Source organism: Falco punctatus, assembly GCF_963210335.1.
Source record: "Falco punctatus genome assembly, chromosome: 7".
NCBI lineage: Eukaryota > Metazoa > Chordata > Aves > Falconiformes > Falconidae > Falco > Falco punctatus.
In genome coordinates this window covers 24,878,592-24,897,786 of record NC_137587.1, presented here as the reverse complement: position 1 = coordinate 24,897,786, position 19,195 = coordinate 24,878,592, and the positions used below count along the sequence as shown (strand labels likewise).

Here is a 19,195-nt window from a genome sequence, read left to right as displayed (position 1 = left end):
TAAATTCAGAAATGTAAATTGGGAGAACAACCTCTGTGCCTTAATATACATAGATTTAGAGTTTGCCTAGGAAATTATTTGGCCTGTTCCGTGCAGGCGGCAAAACTCTATGATCAGTTATGTCCCTCCTGAGCTTGTGCTATGGATTTATGAGACTGATTCCACAGCAGCAGAATTGTGACATTACACAGTGCCCCACAATACATTTCCTGAACACTTCTTACCAAGGGAATGTGCTTGTTTCTGCTCACAGAAACGTACATGGTCTTTTCCTTAACCTCTGTTAGAGTCACGTAGACAGATAATAACAAGCTTTTGTCTGCGAAGAGCAGATAAGACACCCCTCTTCCCCCTTCCTCCCCCAACCCCAGCCTGCAATTCTGTGTTACTGTCAAGTCAACCTTACTTTAGGTTCTCATCAGGAATTTAAGACAAGATCTTCAGCTTTAGGACCAGATTCAGTCTTATTTTCATTTCTTCAGGATTCAAAGATACAAATCTCTCCTATCTTATCTAAACCAGTAACAGTTAAATGTCAGGCACAGCAGACTTCAGTTACTCTGAAAGCAGGCCAGCCACCAAATGGTATCCAAACATAACTGACCCACATGTTATCAGAACTGCAAATGCCAATGTCTGTGAGAAGGACCATCCTCTCCACATGCCCACAGCCTATTTTAGCTATTTCCAGAGTTTCATAAAGCTTGAAGTAACAGAGCATTTACCAGAAAACGGACTTTTGGCACAAGTGCATCTGAAGGCATAACAAAACACCCAAGCCCAACCAAACACTTCCATCAGACCAGATTTTCCTTTCATAGCAACTAGTTTCCACTGGAAGCTTTCCCAAAGCAAGGCAGCCTTGTAAATACTGCTTCATTTCACAGTGAAGTTGCATTGGCAGTTTGTTGGCAATGTCCATAGTGTGCATTCTGCAGCATGCATTTTTTTGGCTTTTTACTGAGAGAAACTACCCTTGTGGCAAGAAAAGCATTAACATAGTTATAGGTTAGTGAGAAGCCCTCATGGTATTCAGGCTGGTTTAGCTATTGGGAATGAACAGTATTTAGCAAAATACTGAGTACAGCAAGGAACAGTTTTCCTCTTCACTTTGCCATGAGAACTCTCACAGAATTACACAGAAATATTCAGAAACAGATACTGTCCTCCTAGAGGCCTTCAGTCCAAACTCCCTCGCAGCTACAGTCTCCTCTTCCTAAGATTAAAGTGTTTTAGAAGACTACAAAATATCACCTACTTCTAATAATCATAGTCCTATTCTTTACCAACCACAGAAACTAGAAAAAGCTTTACAGAGAAGTAATTACTATTTTTTTCTCCTTTTATACAGAGTGAGTGGAGCCATCAGGGTGCAGCATGTTCTAGCGACCAAGCAAAACTCTCACCATTGACTATAAACTGCACAAAGACCCGGAGACTGAAGTGCAGCAACTGCATGAGAGATACAGCCTCACCAAGATAATCTCTCACTGCCACATGCTCCAGCTGCTGGGACAATGCTTTATGTGGCATCACGGCATTTCAAACTTCTTGCCAGCTGATAACATCCTAAAACATTCCCCACTCTCCTCATCTTGGTTAATGACCCTGCACATCTTGTTTTGAGAAGAAGCTTGTCGTAAGTAAGTGAGAGACAAGTACTACTCTTCCTTCTCTTTCAGCTATCCTACCCCCGGTCTTTTTTTTTTTTTTTCCTCTTATCCTCAATTATCATCTCAAAGACCAGCTATCAAAACCCTCTAGATCTCTAACAAGGAGAGATGTCATCTGTGTAAAACCCAGGTCTTTGAGTGAGCAAACTCTCCAGAGCTTGAAACCAGTGTTCTCAACTGGGGAAGCAAAGCAGGACAATGAGTCAATCTGACAACAACGTAATTTCATTCACTTGCAATTCATCACATCTGAGTAAACACTTCTAGGATTAATCTAAATCTTTAAAGAGAAGAATCAAACATGGAGACAAATCCTCTTCAAACACACATAGATACAGACATTTATATAAACATTACAGTCATCAAGCTAGGATTTTTTGTATTGTTTGTTTTCTGTTAGCCATGAAAACCAACACAGAAATCATTATAAAATGATTTCATGAAAAGACCTTTCCCTCCCAATGGACCATAATACATCTGACTGTCTGGAGGAAAAGGAAGATCAGGCAATATACCTAGGTGTATCTCTACCAAAGAAAGAAAAAGTTGGCAGCATTTCCTCTAAATTATGAACCTTCATGATAATCTTGGGCTAAACAACAAAAAGCCCATGGCAACTGAGGTTAAACAAAAGAACAGACCATTTTAAATTCCTCTGATGCCTTCTTTGCAAGACTCTGAGCAACACTCACTAATGGAAGTGACAGGGCAGCAAAAATTAGAACTGTTTTTGCTTCTTAGAGTAAAACTTGTACCAGCACTACTTCACACCAAAAAGCCACAAGTCAGAAAGTAACTTTAAACCAGAAGGCAAGGGAGGGGAAGCAGAGCAGAGAAGTCACAGGACTCTCAATTCATCCAAACAAGCACTTCCCAGGTCTCCTGAAACAGAGCAACAGAGAATGAGGAATGCATTCACATATAAGAGAAGCTCTGCCATTTAAACTTCTTTTAGTGGTAAAACTCCAGCCCCATCTTTAAGAAAGATATCCACTTGCCCATTTTCCTCTCCTTTATATGCTTTGTACAATTGTGACATTGATGACCTATGACCATTAAATACACAAACTGGGTACTGCAACATGCACCAGAATTGTTTTGTAATGATTTTGGATGTGGAAGAGGCATAATCTTAAGAGAAATCCCCCACTGTAGTAGGCCTACAGACCCACAACGAGCAATTTCATCCTACCTCAGACACAAAAAATACACAGAAAACTGTCTAGATTCTTGTTAGCTGATTCTTCTTGCAGCCAAGTAAATTCCTAACAAAGTACGTGACTAGCCAAATCCTTGATTCAAGTTCAACTGACAAGATCTGATGACAGTATTTCTGACAAAAATCCCCCATTGATTTTCTACGCAGCCATATGGAGAAGTGGAAAAGCAGCCCACAACCTGTAACTTCAAGTCTGTTTGGTAATCACAACTACACATGCGTGAACTTCGTTTACACTCTACAAAAACAAAGGCAGCACTTGCCAGTGTTAAATTTGCAACACAGTTTCTCTTACAGCCCCCAATTGCACAGTTTCTTAAAAGTGAAAAGGGTCTCATTTTCAGAAGGAGATAAGATGATCAAATCGAGATTTATTTAATAACTAACAAAGGTCTTTTCTGGTTAACATTAATCAGAAACTTTGTCTTAGACATATATCAAAAGTAATTGAAAGCAAGAGTGTAAAAGATTTTGGAGGCAGCCTGGGACCCGATTGCAAGGCATTGTCCTTCCTACATTCATCCTTCCATGCCTTCATACCTTTGGAAATCTGACTCATGAAAAATTTAGTGCTTAATCCACAGCCCATCAAAGACAATAGGAATCTAAATATTGGTGTTAACATGGTTTGAGTTAAGCCCTGAAACAGCAAGGAAAAGTGCAGATATTTTCTTTGGTGAGCAGACCCTCACATGAGGAAGTTTATCTTCAGGTGTGCTCATGCTAGCACCAGGAGCACAGACCATGCCCTAAGAGACATTCCCAATGCAGGAAGGTAAATGGAAGAGTGCAAGACCAGCCTTCAGGTCTGACAATCTTGTCAGCAGGATTGATTCAAGTTGCAGACTAAAAGACAGCTTCTTCCACCCATATATTAATGCCACTTGTTTCTGAAATCCCACCAACAAAACCAGCTCAGAAATTTTGCAAGGGGAAACTCTAGCAAAGCTATGATCAGGTATCGCGGGCCATGGGCACACTCGGGGGCAATGCCCCTACTCCTCAGCACAAGGGCAGGATCCAGGCAGTAACAAGGAGGGTGTTCCACCAACACCACTGCACTTCATCCAGCTGTAACCCAGATGCTGCCCCAGGGGGCAAAGCAAGGTGATAACTCAAACTCTCTGTGCAGGTTACATGCCAGCTGGCAAATGCAGCACTTCAGCCAGCCAAAGCATATTACCTGCGCCCCACCACACACCTGCTGCCAGCCCCTGGCTGGCTCCAGTGCAGGCAGTGCACTGCTGCTGGGGTTGCCTGCCTGCCCACCCCACACCTCCAGCCTGCCCTCCCCACCCTGCACCGCAGGAAAGCCCAGAGGTATCCCATACAGGCTCAGCCCCAGGTAGATGAGCCACTCAGTCCTGCAAAACATTAATTTCGTGAAGAGCTCTTGGAGGGTTACTAATAAGAGTGAAAATAATTATCTCAATTTTCTAGCTGAGGAAATGAAGTTGCAAATCCAGTGAAGTCACTTACCCAGGTCTTCTACCTCACAAGCCAGGATCCTATTCATCAAACAAAAATATCCCTCTGAGCAACTTTAATGAAGGTTTTCAAATTATTTCACAGAATTGGAGAGAACAAGCATTCACCTGATCTCCTTTTCAAAGCTGACTCAATACCAAAAGGTGTCTTTTTATCATTATTATTCCTTTGCTGGGCTACCCCACCATGAAGGCAGGAACTTGGTGCCCCATAAACAGTCTGGAGATGTTCTACTGAACTCACCTATCCTTAATTAAACTGAATAGATTTTTAACTACCAAGATGAAACATGTAAAAGAATTGACATAAACAGAATATGGGAAAACAGTTCTCTCAATACAGAGTGTTGACACTCTGATATGTACCCATATATCCAATAACTTTACTGCTACTGTTTGACTACCCGAAACAAGATCTCACCTTCCCTATCTTCCTAGTACACACCCATCTCCACAAATGAGACCCCAGCATCCCTGCCTTCCTTCCCCATCTTTTGCATATTCCCTCTTCAAATTGGACCCACATCATGCCTTTATTCACAATACATCTCAAAAATTCACAAACAGATCTAACCTGGCTTTGACAAAAGAGCTATGTAACATTTGAAAAGAAACTCAGTGGTTTCTACTAGTTATGCTTTGAGTTCCTGAGGTTAAAGCAAACCTGAAACTCAAAGCGAAACTCTGCTTACAGCAAGAGGAAATATATGAGGAGGGGGAAAAACCTTTGCTTATATCCCAACATGGTCTGAGAAGTTTCTCTGTAATTCAGAAACCACTGTAACCCATTTGGAGTTGATGGTCAGTTAGAAGTAGGACTGCTGCTTCACGTCTATATGCAGTACATTCTTTTTAATGAGGAACTGTAAGAAATCAGTAATGGCAGTGAACCAGTTCAATGTAAACTAAAGCAATCAGGTCACAGTAAAGAGCATACAGAAAAATAAGTATTTTGTAATATAGGAGTAGCATCTAAGACAACTAAGTTATTTTGTTCTCTAACACTGGTTTTCTATGCTATTTCAAAAACATTACTTAATTCTTTGGGCTCACATAATTCAAAAAATGGAGAAAATTGTCATAGCTATTAAAAGGCACCACATGTTTGCAAAAAGCTCTGAAATTCTTGGATGGAGAATAGAGAACACCTCATTAGAATCACTTAGCAGATCAGTATGAATTCAGCTAGAGAAATTTGATTTAGATGCACTAACAACTGATGTAATCTGATTGAAACAAATTGTGTTCCCTGTATGAGCAAATACCACACCAAAAACCTGCCTATCAAAGGCAAGAAACAAAAGCATAGCAGAGTTTCAGAATCATAAAACTGATGGACTGGACTGGGACTGAAAAAATACGCTTACCGCTTTGGTTAGATAAGAACCCCATCCAATAGAGAGAAGGAAGGGATAAGAGAGGAGAAAGTGGAGATATATCACCATCTTCTGATTAACTGAAAGCATTGGGGGTTTTTAGGCATTTCATAAAGTTGTATCCATGACAGTTACAGTAACCATCCTTTCAAAATGAAGTCAGTGCGGTGCTGTCCTAATCCACGGCAGCTAGTGCAGATTTTTTAAGCAGCAGCTTATCTGCATGCCTCTTTCGAGTTTCACCCATCAAGACATAGCTCACTTCAGACAGCAGAGTTAAAATCACCATTGCTCTGCCTCCAATTCTATAGCAAGGCTTTACTCAAGCTGTTACACTCTAAAAAGCATAACTGACTTAATAGCAAAGTAGTACTTCAAGGAGCCCCCCCCTCGATTTAGTGGCCTATGTTATTCCCAGGCCTACCAGTCTTAAACTCTGTTGATTTCCAGAATGACTTTTAATCAGCACAGCCATATGGAAACAAGCCATAGCATGAAAACAAGGAAAGAAAAAAAAAATTACACAGACATAAGTAGTTATTTCCTTCCACTGTCAGGAACAGCATTCAATAGATGCACTAGTAAGTGCGTCCCTACTGGAGCAAAACAGGCCAGGAATGCATCACTTGAATGATACAAATATGAGTAAGCCATCAAACTTTTTGCTGTAGAAAAGGCCTTTGGATTGAACTGACTTGTTTTTCAAACCTAGAAACTAACATAGCAGCTTCAACCTGTTTCAAATGACTCCCGAGTAGCATCTGCTGCAAAATTCAGGAAATACATGTATTAACTCATTCAAAACAAATACAGAGTACATTGAACAGTCTGCAGCGATTACAGCAGTTTTGCTTAGCAAAAAGGAATAAAAGTCATAGCTGCTCAACAAGTAAACTGTTCATACTCTGTAGTTAACATGAGCAGCAGAACTAAAACAGCCCTGCTCACCCACATCATGCTCTCTTCTGAATTTCACATGTGCAGGAAGGGATAATCCCCACCAAGAGCCCTTCTTTCAAGCATGGGCTCTAAAAACACTTTCACAAAGCTCAGAGAAACTTTGTCCTTTTAGACCTTTCCTTCCTTGGTCAAATGTGGTGAAATTCACGAACTAATTCATAGTTACAAGAGGGGAACAGGTAAAGGAGAGCTACAGGGATGCTTTCTTAAAGATGCCAGGCAGAGGTGGGGCAGGGGTTGAGAGAGCACAGCTTCAGAAGAAAAAAAGTCATATCACTCTAAATGTTAAAAATGTTTAATTTTCTAGAAATGTTGATCAGAAAGCATGCAGGATACACTTCATCAAAATCAAACAGAACATCAGCAACTGCAATTATTTTAGAAACTATCTCTGCTGCAGCTAGAATGACAATCTATTATCTTTATGCTTTCTTGCACTTCATACTTACTCCTTTTTGCTTGTTTTTTCTTTTCACATTCCTATTGTTGTTATTAAAAACATAAGCATGCCCCACATTTTTAACCCTGGGGCTACAAAACATAGCAGTTAAGTAGCCTGCTTATACATCACAGCCTACCCTCACCCAGCTCTAGTATAAGCAGGGTTTTTTGCTAAAATCTTAAGCACAATCTTCCATCCTCAGAGTTGCTCATAGCCCCATCTCCTGTAGTAAGAACAGGTTGTTATGCCCTACTAAATAAGCCCTGGCACGCAGAACATACTTAGTGTACATTTATGCTTCAATTCAGATCAGCAGAAACAATGAGTACAAAAGGCCATACATTGCGGTGGGGAAAAAACCCAGAAATACTACAGGCACCTAGAAAACTCACATGAAAACTGAACTCATTGAAAATGAGTTACAAAAAGGATACAATTCTAGTACTCATTTGACTGCTACTTCTAATCCCTTGCTGATACATTCAGGTCCCATTCCTCTACTCTTTCCCTAAGAATGGAAGCTACATCGATTTATTTCTCATATAAAAGGTTAAATATCTCACCCATTCTGTGTCTTTGGTTTCTGGTAATTTAAGGAATTGAAATTCTTCCATAAGGGATTGAGGAGTCAGTAAACACTACCTGCGTTCCAGTTGAACTTTGGAAGTCTTATCAAGAGTCTCCGCTGACATCAGACAGCCCATAAACATGCTGCATAAAAATAATTACAAAGAATTTTATCTTGAAGGCTGAAGAAAAATGCAAAACTGTCACCTTAACTCTGCTGTAAAACTGCCAAAAGGAAATACTGCTATTAAACTGACATAGCAAAAAAGACTCTCATATGCCCTTGAACTTCCCTGCCCACCCTTGGCACTGCCAGCTTCCAGGTACCATCCATGCAGAATCCAGTGAAATGCACCATAGCTGACTTGCCAGCTAGTTCAGTCAGATATCCAGGACATCCCCATCATAGACAACCACAGCACAATCTACTTCTGGAAAAGCTTTTTCCTAGCTTCACCAAAAAGCAGCTGTTTCTCAGCCCAAGTCCAAGAATTTTCCTCCTCAGATATGCCATAGAAGTCCATGGCACTAAAATATTATCAAGAATGCTGTAAGTTGCCTATGAACTGTGTATCAAGAGCGTACATTGTCTTACATAAATGTGAAATTTTCATTTACTTGGGAATTCTGCTTTTGCTTGTGTTTTGGAACACAAGAGAATCATATTTTCTTTTCAGTTCAGTACTTTGGTAGCACTTTTAAGTTCATTAATATCTTACATGTTACAACTAAAAGAAAAGTTGCAAACCTTCTGGGGGAATCTATCAGCACTCTGCACCCTATGTGACAGGTCAAGCAATCACAATGGTCTCTCTTGGCTGTAAAAAATATAAATTGCTTTAATAGGAGAAATTTAATCTACACATCAAAACCAGAATGCAAGTGCTTTTTAATCACGTTTCTCTACTCACCTACACAGAAATGCCATTAGATTTGGGCTGCTACCACAGATCACACTCTCAGTCCTAATGTCCTTCTCATGGCTGTGAAATAGCTTGCATAACTTATTGCACCTATATTCACCTACAGGTCATTTTTTTCTTGGCAAAACGCTAACACAGTTCTTCACAGGGGTCAGAAGACAGGATTTTACCCCTAGCTAGTTTCAGGAAAGTCTGCAAAGCACGTCTTGACTCCGCTGATCTATCTATACCATCAGGGACCACTGCACAGCTGGAGCATGGCATCTGTTTTAGAAAAAGCTACATTGCCTAGTCATCAGCTTCTCTGTCTTATGCATGCTGCCTCATTATGAAATAAGATCTACAGGTATATACATTAAATATACATGCACATACAGCACTATAAGCAAGATGTCAACAGCTCTTGCACACTGACCCAGTGAGTTCTGCATAACTGAAACCTTTCATACCACAAAAATTGCAGCATTGCCTATAAATACGCTCAGCACTTGTTGCTGACAAACAAAAAATCTCTCTAGTCAAGACAGCCCACCTACATGAACAAATCATCATATGACTGGAAAAGACAGGGGAAAAAATAGCTGTGTTTTGGACTATGTTTTTCAGCATAGACAGCTAGGAGCTGTGTTGACTAGGGTCACTGCTGGCATGACGTGCCGCTGTGGCTGGTGTCCCGCAGAGAAGAAGGTGGCAGGGGACGGGTTTAGAGTTGAAGGAACAGAAAAGTAGATTATGTCCACGAAAATGGAAAGCACTGTAACTGCTCCTTGGGCAGAGAGGTTCTGAGCACTCGTCGGGGAAACACGGGTGGCATCGCCACGAGGGAGAGGCCCGAGGGAGACAGAAGGGGATGGAGCTACACTTCAATTTTTAAACAGGCAGCCTGCTACTCACAGCTTTTGTCTCCTCTTGCAGTGGCTACGTGCTAATTCAATTTATTTAGAGAAAGAAGGGAGAAAAGCCTGTTTCCCTTCACCCCCGGTTTCGGAATTATTGCGTTGCCTGGGGGGAAGGGTTAGACCGAGACATTTGGTTTGGAAATGACTCACTCGGCAACGCTACGGAGCCGGAGGGTCTATTTTTAATATTTTTAAATGGAGAACTTACCCAGGTTTTATGTCTGCGCTTTGCTTCAGCGGCACCGCTGGGCGCGGGGGGCCGCCGCAGCCGCTGCCTTCCGCAAGCATCCCCTCCGCGCCGCCCGCCCGCCGCCAGCACCGCCGCCGGCCCCGCTGTCCGTGCGGGCAGAGCCGGGGCGCCCGCACCCCCCGCGGCCGCGCAGCCCCGGCCCGCGCCCGGCAGCGCCTCCCGCACTCACCCCGCCGGGCCGCAGAGCGGGCGCTGCGCGGGGCGCGCCGCTCCGCCGCCGACCGACGGATGTGCCGCCTCTTCGCCACGATCTGGCGAAACTTGCCACCAACCGGCCGGAGTTTTACACTGCCTGGCGGCCGGCCAGCATTTGGGGTGGTGTTTCTTCAGCAATCTGCCTCTTGCTGGCTCCTCCCAGCAGAGACAAAAGCAGCCGGGCCGGGCTGAGCCGCGCCGGGGGGAGCAGGGGCAGCTCCCCCGGCCTCCCGCCCCACCCCGCCCGGGGGAAGCTCTCCTCTCCTCGCCTCGCCTCGCCTCGGCCCGTCCCGGCAGAGCGAGGAAGTTTAAACGCTGACCTTTGGCGAGAGCAGGGGAAAGGGGAGGATGGGGGGGCTCCGGAGGCCCTTGGCGGGGTGGGGCGGCCGGCCCGGGCCCCGCCGGGCGCCCCCCAGCCGCTGCCGGGCGTCCCGTCGACTCGGCCGAGAGATGCCGGAGCTGCCGCCGGCCGCTGGCAGGCCCGGCCCGGGGCACCCGCCGAACGTGCGGCGCGAGGACAGGGCTCGGTTTATTCCGATGCCACGGTTCCGGGGCCAGCCGCCGCCCCGCGCAGTGAGCTCTGCCCAGCTCCCGCGGTCTGCGGCAGGTACCGGGCAGGAAACTGCTGAAAAAAACCCCACGGGTAATTCAGGGTCCTTCGGGAGATGACAAAGCTGCAATTAGTTGCAATTAGCGAGCAATCGCATGGAACGTGTAACTCGTATAGCGATGACTTTGGGAGAGCTGCTCGTTAATTTAAAGCGCTGAGATTAAGTGTTCAAAGGAGACGGAGCAAGTCTGTAAAATTGTATCGTTTTCTCTTAACCGCTTGAAGAGGCTTTTGTGAATTAGTTTACGCACCGTAATGCTGGTGCTTGATCACCCAATGCACTGCTGCTTAAGAGAATTTAAATCGCAGCTTTACACCGAGTTGCATCTGGTCTTAAAATGAGAGAAGCTGACGCTACTCTGGAACTGGTGTGTTAATCCATCAGCCCATGCGGGGATCCTTAAACACTTTCAAGTTGTTCTCTAAATATCTATAGTGAGCTTAGATGAGAACACTTGTCATACCTGTTTTTGTAGGAGAGGTATTCTCATGTCTCGTTTCCTACTTTTCTGTCTCTAGATGTGTAAAAGAAAGATTCACTGAGGTACTGTGAGCCTTACCTGCTGCCCATTGCTACTACTAGTTATACAAATAGGATTTACTATTATGAACACGAAATCAGTACCTGGGGCCTGCAGACAGGACTTTGCTGCAAACTGTATGAACAAATAAAAAAACATGTTTCCTGTCCCAAATTGTGGCATGCGATACCTATCCAGCACATAAAATTTTAGTGCATCTGTTGATCTGCTAATAAAAATGCGTATTTTCATTTATCCTTGCACCTGCTTTTCAAACCAACAGTTACTACTTTTTCAGAGACAGCATTGCTGAAGTGGAGTTTGAGTGGTGATCTCAACCTGTAGCTCATGACACAGCTGGGAAATGACCACCACTGTGGATAGACTGACTGCAGAAGCAAGGATGTGATTTATCATAGTTGAACTGTTCTTTGTGGGTCAGCAAAGATCCTAAGGAATTTGCTGGTGAAGAGAATGATGACCTGACACAGGTGGTCATGTGGCATGCTCCATCTGAGAGAAATTCTTAGGTTTTCTAAAAAAAGCCAGCACACAAGCTGACATCTTTCCCCAAATTTTAACTCACGCGGTTATGAATCAAAACTTGACAACACATTTCAGGTGTGGGAGAAATACCTGCACGTGCAGAGTTGTGGAACTCTAGATTTGTGAGGGGGAAGCTGCTCACCGTAACTGTGTGGGTTTAGCTTCAGGACTACCAACTAAGGGACATCACTGTCACAACGCAGGCTTACTGTGATCATCCTGATGTACGGCTGGGCTCCTGTTTGTGGGAGAAAAGGGAGGAAAGAGCTGAAGAGGCCCCTGCCACCTCATCGGGAATAAGTGAGAGATCCTCTGATTTCCCCATCAGGAAGAAGTGAGCCTTCTGTGGAAAGGGAAGGGTCCTAGTCACTGGGAGCGAAGGTCCCCAGTTATCTTATGCAGGAGCATAGGTAGTGGGAAGACTTCAATATACAGCAAGGGCAGACAAGACAATTAGAAACATTAGCCCAGCAGAGAAAGATAACTTAGTGAGATTCATTTTACCTAACTTTAGCTATCTGAAATTATGCAAAACACACCTCGCTTTCAAAGTTAGGTAAGGTAAATCCTGCCCTAAAGCTTACCTGAGTGGAATAGGGTAGCAGTGAAAGGGATCTGAAACAAGTGATGTTTACATTGAGAGGTGAGAAAAATGTCCTGTAATAGTTCTTTTTTCCCTTTTAGCTTTGATTAGAGAGAAAAGAGAAGAATATGCTTTCCAAAGAAAGCTCCTTGCCTGACACAGATAAGTGATAATTTACAGACATCTGCTCTCAGCATCAAAGCCAATACATGGTGCAAACAGACTGCCATGTGTTTTGTGTGAGAGGAATCTCCTCTTCTGTAACCTTGTTCAAGTCTACAGTATCATCTCAGAGAACCAAAAAGCAGGCAAACAGACAATATCAATGATGTTGCTACAGATATTTATGTAATGAATAGATCTGTGAAAAACAGCTACAGCCATAATTTTGGTTTTGACACTGCCTCAACACCACACATCCTCTCTACAGCTCACTCCATAGCAAGACACCCCTGAGCGTACATGCGTTCTCACACAGCCTGGTATACAATAAGCCAAACCACAAGAGTTGTGACTAACAGATGTGACATTTCATTGGTTTGCTTTATAATGCACTTGTTGATGAGATGAATCCACAACATATCACCATTGCTTTGGCTGTATGATCCCACAGGTCTCCAGCATCATGTGTTTCCCAGAATTCAGTTCTGGGCAAAGACCCACAGTGTGGTCTGTGAAGAGGGCAATGAGGAGAGCCATCATTTTTGATGAACATTCCTAATTCTGGTACTAATTTTTAAAGATCTGAGGGTTGCAGCTGAACCAGGTTAAGAGTCACCATCCTTCAGTTTATTCTTATCCTATCCACCAAAGATCTCTTCCTCTTTCCATCTGCTGGGAGAGCTTGTATTTGCTCCAGCTGTCCAATGAAAGAGAAAGAGAAAGTGGGAACACATGCAAGCAAGAAAAAAATCTACTTCAACTGAAGTGGATGATTTTGACAGCAAAGTATTAGGAGTAGCTGCACTTGAAATTACCTTGCAGATTCTAGCCAGGAGCGTGAGGCAGATGGCTGGGGATCAGCCGGGAGGAGCAACCTCCTATTCCAGCTTGACAGTCAGGACAAGTCCAGCAGTCCTCAGTGACATTGTGCAAATTATTCAACAATGCCGTTCATCTCTCTCTTGGGGCTCTAGTGAGAAATTTCCATGTTATCAGTGATGCTATAAAGCTTTAACAACTCCTGCAAAGGGAACAACAACAACAAAAAGTATTTTTTCTTTAGTTGTCTTTTAATATTCATTCTTATGGTTTCAAGCTTGGGGAGGGAAAGGGAGGGAAGTACCTCCAAGCTGTGAGGTTGAGGGTACATTATTCTATTAATTTTACAAGTTAAAGCTCTGGCACAAATGATATTCAGGACACAAAATGCAATTCCACAGGGAAAAATGCAGCTATACTGTGTCTGGTGAAAAATAATTCAAATCACAGCTATTCATTGGGAAAAAGGATTATCAGAAGTGGTAACAGTGAAAGAGACCTAAAATAGCAGGAGAGCAGACAGTTAGTTAGACGTGCCTGTAACTTGAGATGACAGAAGAGGAAAAAAAACCCAGAAACAAGAAAACAATAGGATAGTAGAGTTCATAAACAGAAACTGTAACAAAGGCCACTGTTAGTAGTATTGTAGTGTAAACCCCCTGGAATACTGCATTCAGTGTTCATCATTTTCTCATCAGAAAGACATCAGCAAACATAAAGGAATTATTTTAAAAAAAAAGTAGAAGTGATGAGGATTGATTTAGAGATGCTGTCATATGAACTGAAAGAGCTAAATACAGCTGTGCATGGCATCTCAGACACAAAGCTACAAAAAGTAGGCACCATGGGAGAACAACTATTTAGCTTTGCAGAATTGACAGCATTATTGTTGTGAGGAAGGAGAAACTAGGGTGAAAGGAGGCAAAAAGTTTAAGATGAGTCCTGTTACAATGGCTTGGCTGTAAGATCCACTGCCTGGTGGAATAGTTGCTCCAGGAGACTTCTTCTTGCAGTATTTTAAATAAGCACAATGCTAGTGTTTATCCCTTGGCCTACCAAGCACAGTGGGCTAGCTGATCTTCTACAGAGGAATTTTCCATCTCTAGTTTCTGTGTTTCTAAAGCTTCCTCCTCTGTAGAGCACTGTTTGTCATGTCAGTGGCAAACCTCTGAGGAGAAGACAAACTAGCTCACAAGGAGAGAAGATCTAAATGAAGAAAAGAACTAAAGCATGTTTATATATGGTATTTTACAGTCACACCACAAATCATAGCCAGGCAAAGGCAGAGGCAGCTAGTCTTCCTTATATTGACCTCTGCTAGAAACCATAATATAAATTTCCAAAGGACACAAGCAAGCAGAGCAGACCCTTCTTTCCATCCTCGTGCTTTCATTCTTCCCATCCCACTCTTGACTTTGTCTCTCCAGCATCTCCTTCTGCTCCATCTCCCTCTTGTATTTCATCCCAAAGGTCGGTAAACCGAATGTTTGAATTCATTACTTGGAATTGTATACATCCATCCTAAATCCTCTCCAACCTACTTTCTATACCTTAGACACCAGAGTAGTATGTCACATATTCTAAATACCATATTTCAGTCAACCCTAGGAGCAGTTCCCATCTTCTCTGATGCATCAGTCATTTTCACAGCATAGCTGTCCTTTTCCCTTTTGTTTTCCCTGATGGTCCTCTGTGTTTTCTTCTCTTCCTTAACTGCTTCATCATTGTACCCCCCTCAGCTTCCTAAGCAAGGGCTTTTTCTTTTGGGCACTTTTCTTCTCCTTCACCTTGTCTGCAGGTAATTTCACATACACAAAAACAGTTTAACTGTCAGTGCATGGTTGTACTCTCCAATCCAGTTCTCTCTCTTCACACACACAGACACACACACACACAGACACTCTCTCTCTCTCTCTCTCTCTCTCTCTCTCTTATTTGGTCTTTGTTTTTAGCTGAAATCTTTCTTTCTCTAGGTTCTTATATTCAAGCCATGTCTAAATTTTGCAGATGCTTTCTGTGTATCTTCTTTCAAATAATGTCCTTACTTATCCACACAGCAATATATCTCAGGCTGACTTTTGTCACTTCATATCAAAATTACTGTGATATCTTTTCCTCCAGCTTTCAAAACTGTAATCTTCACTCATATCTATGCAGAGCAGTGCTACAAATACCATTGCCCTCACCTCTCATGTTGAAATCAATACCTTTTATTTTCCATCCCTCTCTTGGCCTGTCATTCCCTACTTATCACCACAGGTCTCAGCCTGTCTTTATGTTACTACAATTCCTTACACTACAGTTTCACTGAATTAGCTGTGACTGATTGCTGCTGAAAAAGGCTATCTCACTCTCACACTGGCTTTGGCCAGCACTGTCCCTCCCTTGTGCTAGCAAATATCTATGTGACTGCACAGCAAATTGGATCAGGAAGATGAATGGGGTTACAAAAATGACACTGCCCTCACTCCCCATGGGGAGCTTGACCTGACTGTTCTGTTGATGGTACTGGAAAAAGGCAACTGGACGCATTGTTGTGTGAAGTACACAGTGATACCAGCCTAAAAGCCCAGGAGAACCTCAGTGTGCGCCCTTAGTGTGAGGAAGGCCCCGAAAGCAGCACTGCAAGCTTCTTTGCCTCATGTGCTGCCTTATTGTGAGCGTGCTCCATGGGGCTCTTTTTCAGGTCACTTAGGATCCATAGACTGTGCCAGTAAAGAAGTCACTGCAGGAGGTAATTCTGGCATGCTGATGAACGGCTCAGTTACTAGCTGCGAAGAGGTCTGATATTTCATGTATCAGCTGTCTGCTGGCAACAACTTTCGGTTATATTGTCTTTCAAAACTGCACACCCAAAAGAGTATGCACGTGGTATAAGACATCTTACGGCAAAACAACTGAATCATTAGGTGTTAGATGACTCTTGTTGGTGAATGGATGCCAGATCACACTGTTCTAATTACAGGTTTCTAAAGTTCATCCCTGACTTGCTATGATTGATCTGTTGCTTTTCAGTCTGTCTTTTTTCACTTCCTATACCTCACTTTACTGACTGTGCTATGCTCTCCAGGACAGAAGCACTCCAAAGCAGTGAAAGCCACTACTGGCTGTAGATCTCTCTTAAGTGAGAGAAAAAGAGATTTTTGTCCTTAAAACACCTGAAGGCATTCAGCACCATCACTTTAATGTAGCTCTCAGAGCCAGCTGAAGTCAGTGAATCTGTGCGGACACAGCAGAAGGACATATTCACCTCCTGGGGTGACTGGCACGAGAAACAGTTTAGTCAGGGGCCAAGAAATCATGTGTCATGCCAGAAGTGACCACAGTGGCTCTTCCTGTATTTATATTCAGAAAGAATGCAGGAGAGATGTGAACCTTCCCAGCCATCCCACAGTTGGTGGGATGATACGCAGACATACCTTTTCCCCTCAGAGCAGGTTTCTGACTTGTTGTGTGGCATATGCTGCTGGTTTGGCACAGTTGCTGACAATTTAGCCTCATCTCCCAGGCATGACACTGCCTTCCTTGATAAAGGAAGGGACAACAGAATGCAGCTGGGTGCTATAGTCTGCATTTACAAGTTTACATCTTAGTGCTTAATCTGCTCCTGACTCCCACTGTAAATGCCAGGTAATTTCTCCCAGATGTAGCAGTGCTGAGGTTGGGCCAAACTGGGAGATGCCTTTAATAGCTAAAGGACCTTATTGTTGTCTGCCCAGGAATTGGGTTGTGCTGTGGAGGAGAAGGCTAGGGGATGTCAGTGGGGAGAAGAAAACCCTCAGCCATTCAGAGTTTATTTACATAGAGAAAGGGACTGGCAGAATTAATGAGTTATAACTCTGTAACTATATTTGTCTTTCTTGACCAGTTAAACTCCTTAGAATCTTAGGATCACAGAATCATTTAGGTTGGAAATGACCTTTAAGATCATTGAGAACCAACAGGTAACGTAGCACTGCTAACTCCGCCACTAAACCCTGTCCCTAAGTGCCACATCTATGCATCTTTCAAATACCCAGGGGTGGCAACTCAACCCCTTCCCTGGGCAGTCTGTTCCAATGCTTGACAACCCTTCTGGTGAATAATTTTTTCCTAACATCAGTTTAAACCTCCCTTGGTGCAACTTGAGGCTGTTTCCTCTTGTCCTATCATTTGTTACTTGGGAGAAGAGACCAACAACCACCTCGTTACAACCTCCTTTCAGGTAGTTGTAGAGAGTGAACAGGTCCCCCCTGAGCCTTCTTTTCTCCAAACTAAACAACCCCAGTTCACTCCGCCACTCCTCATAGGTCCTGTTCGCTAGATCCTTCACTAGCTTCGTTGCCCTTCTTTGGATGTGTTCCAGCACCTCAGCGTCTGTCTCATAGTGAGGGGCCCAAAACTGAACACAGGATTCAAGGTGCTTGAATAGATGTTTCCATGTGGCATAGAAGTGCCAGAGACTTCTGGCATAGAAGTGATGTGTATGGTGAGGCTATACTGTAAGATTTAACTAGAGGCTGAGAAGGTTTGGTGGACAAATGCGGGCATTGGAAAGGTGGACTGCATTTGAATATACAGAGTAAGACTAAGATGCAAATACCCAGAATATGCACAGCTTATGGTAGTTATGTGGATGGTAAAGTAAAGAACAGCTTCATGGAATATTCCTCCATGCTATCAGATGACTCTGATCCCAAATTATCTATTATTATCAGGTAGAGCCTTTGTATCACAAAGGCACTATAAAGTGGGAGCAAGGATATAGGATGCAAAAAGTGCTACTTAAATCAAGGTGCAGTCTGTGTATCAATCTTCTGCATAGTGTGAGTCTTTGCAAGCCAGTAGGGCCTGTGCACTTGTGAGATTCAGCTTGTTATTACCAGAATAAATGTATTTTACTAGCGAAACCCATATGCACGTGTTCATATTGTTTATGAGCAATACTTTATGGTGATCACATGGCTGTCTGTACAGATACACTCTCCTCCAGAGAGCTAACATGGGTGTTTAACACCAGCTGTGGAATATGTGTCTAGGGCTCTGTGTTTTTATGGAAGAGAATCATATCCTAACTGTGCCAATATGAAGCTGGGCAAATCAGTTTGACACATCTCCAGTCCTCAGAATTTTTCTGTCTATTAGGTTTCTGATTTATTTTCAAAAAATCTCCAGAGAGAATGTTCTTTATGTGGAACTTACCCTTCTGCGAGGCAAGACTGGAATTTCAGCCATCCATAAAGGAAATCCAAGCTTTTTTTTGCGTGTGTGTAGTGCCAACTCACAAAAACAGACACAGGGCCAACACTTGGGCTTTGCAAACAAAAGAATTCAACGACTAAAACATCCTGCCTCCTTTCTTTGCCTCCCTCTCTCTCTCCCTCCCTTCCCCACCATTTTCACACCTTGCTGAAATATGTGAAATCAAAATGGCAAACCCCTTCCAAATAAACCATAATTTACTCTGCAGTATTACCCACTGGACCCATACACACATGCCCTGGGCAGGCATCCTCTCTCACATCTTCCCTCTGTGACAGCAAGTGCATCTGCTAGGTCACGGAAAGGCACAGTCCTTAACGGTGGAAAAAAATAGCTTTAATGAGACCTCAGTAAAGCAGTGCCTGGGCTAGCATTGCACTACATCGTGGGCCAGGAGCTCTACTGAGTGAGACACATATACAAAGAGCAACAGACTCTGATGTTCACCTGCAGCTGGGGAACATCAGAGTCTTCCCTGCTCAGCTGGGAAACGTGTCTTATGAAGGGACTCTGCAATAGGCTGGACCTAGCACATGGTGTTGCTCAGTGAAGGAGAGGTGATGTTCAGGCCTAGGCAAAGGATTTTGGAATTAAGAGGCAAATGCAGGTGCAGCTACATGTTGTCTGACAGATCCATTTTCACCATGAATGATCAACCTGTTTAAAAATGTAGTAGTTCCACCACTGAGAGACACTTGCTTAGTCTAATTGTACAGTTAGAA

At 43.3% G+C, this 19,195-nt stretch overlaps 1 protein-coding gene across 7 annotated transcripts in view; it reads right to left on the bottom strand.

Moving 5' to 3' along the window:
* PRR5L (proline rich 5 like) overlaps positions 1-10,481 on the bottom strand; it is a 43,838-nt gene extending 33,357 nt beyond the window's left edge. Inside the window, exons 1-3 of one of the 7 annotated variants that reach the window (XM_080397508.1) lie at positions 9,966-10,481; positions 8,473-8,542; positions 7,800-7,868 (exon numbers count right to left, since the gene is read on the bottom strand). The gene's annotated coding sequence lies outside the window, so the exon portion shown is untranslated. Of the gene's footprint in view, positions 1-7,720; positions 7,869-8,472; positions 8,543-8,635; positions 9,729-9,754; positions 9,945-9,965 lie in introns of those variants that run through there. The other 6 variants (XM_080397509.1, XM_080397507.1, XM_080397510.1 and 3 more) reach the window with 6 other exon arrangements.
* Positions 10,482-19,195: the final 8,714 nt, after the last annotated feature.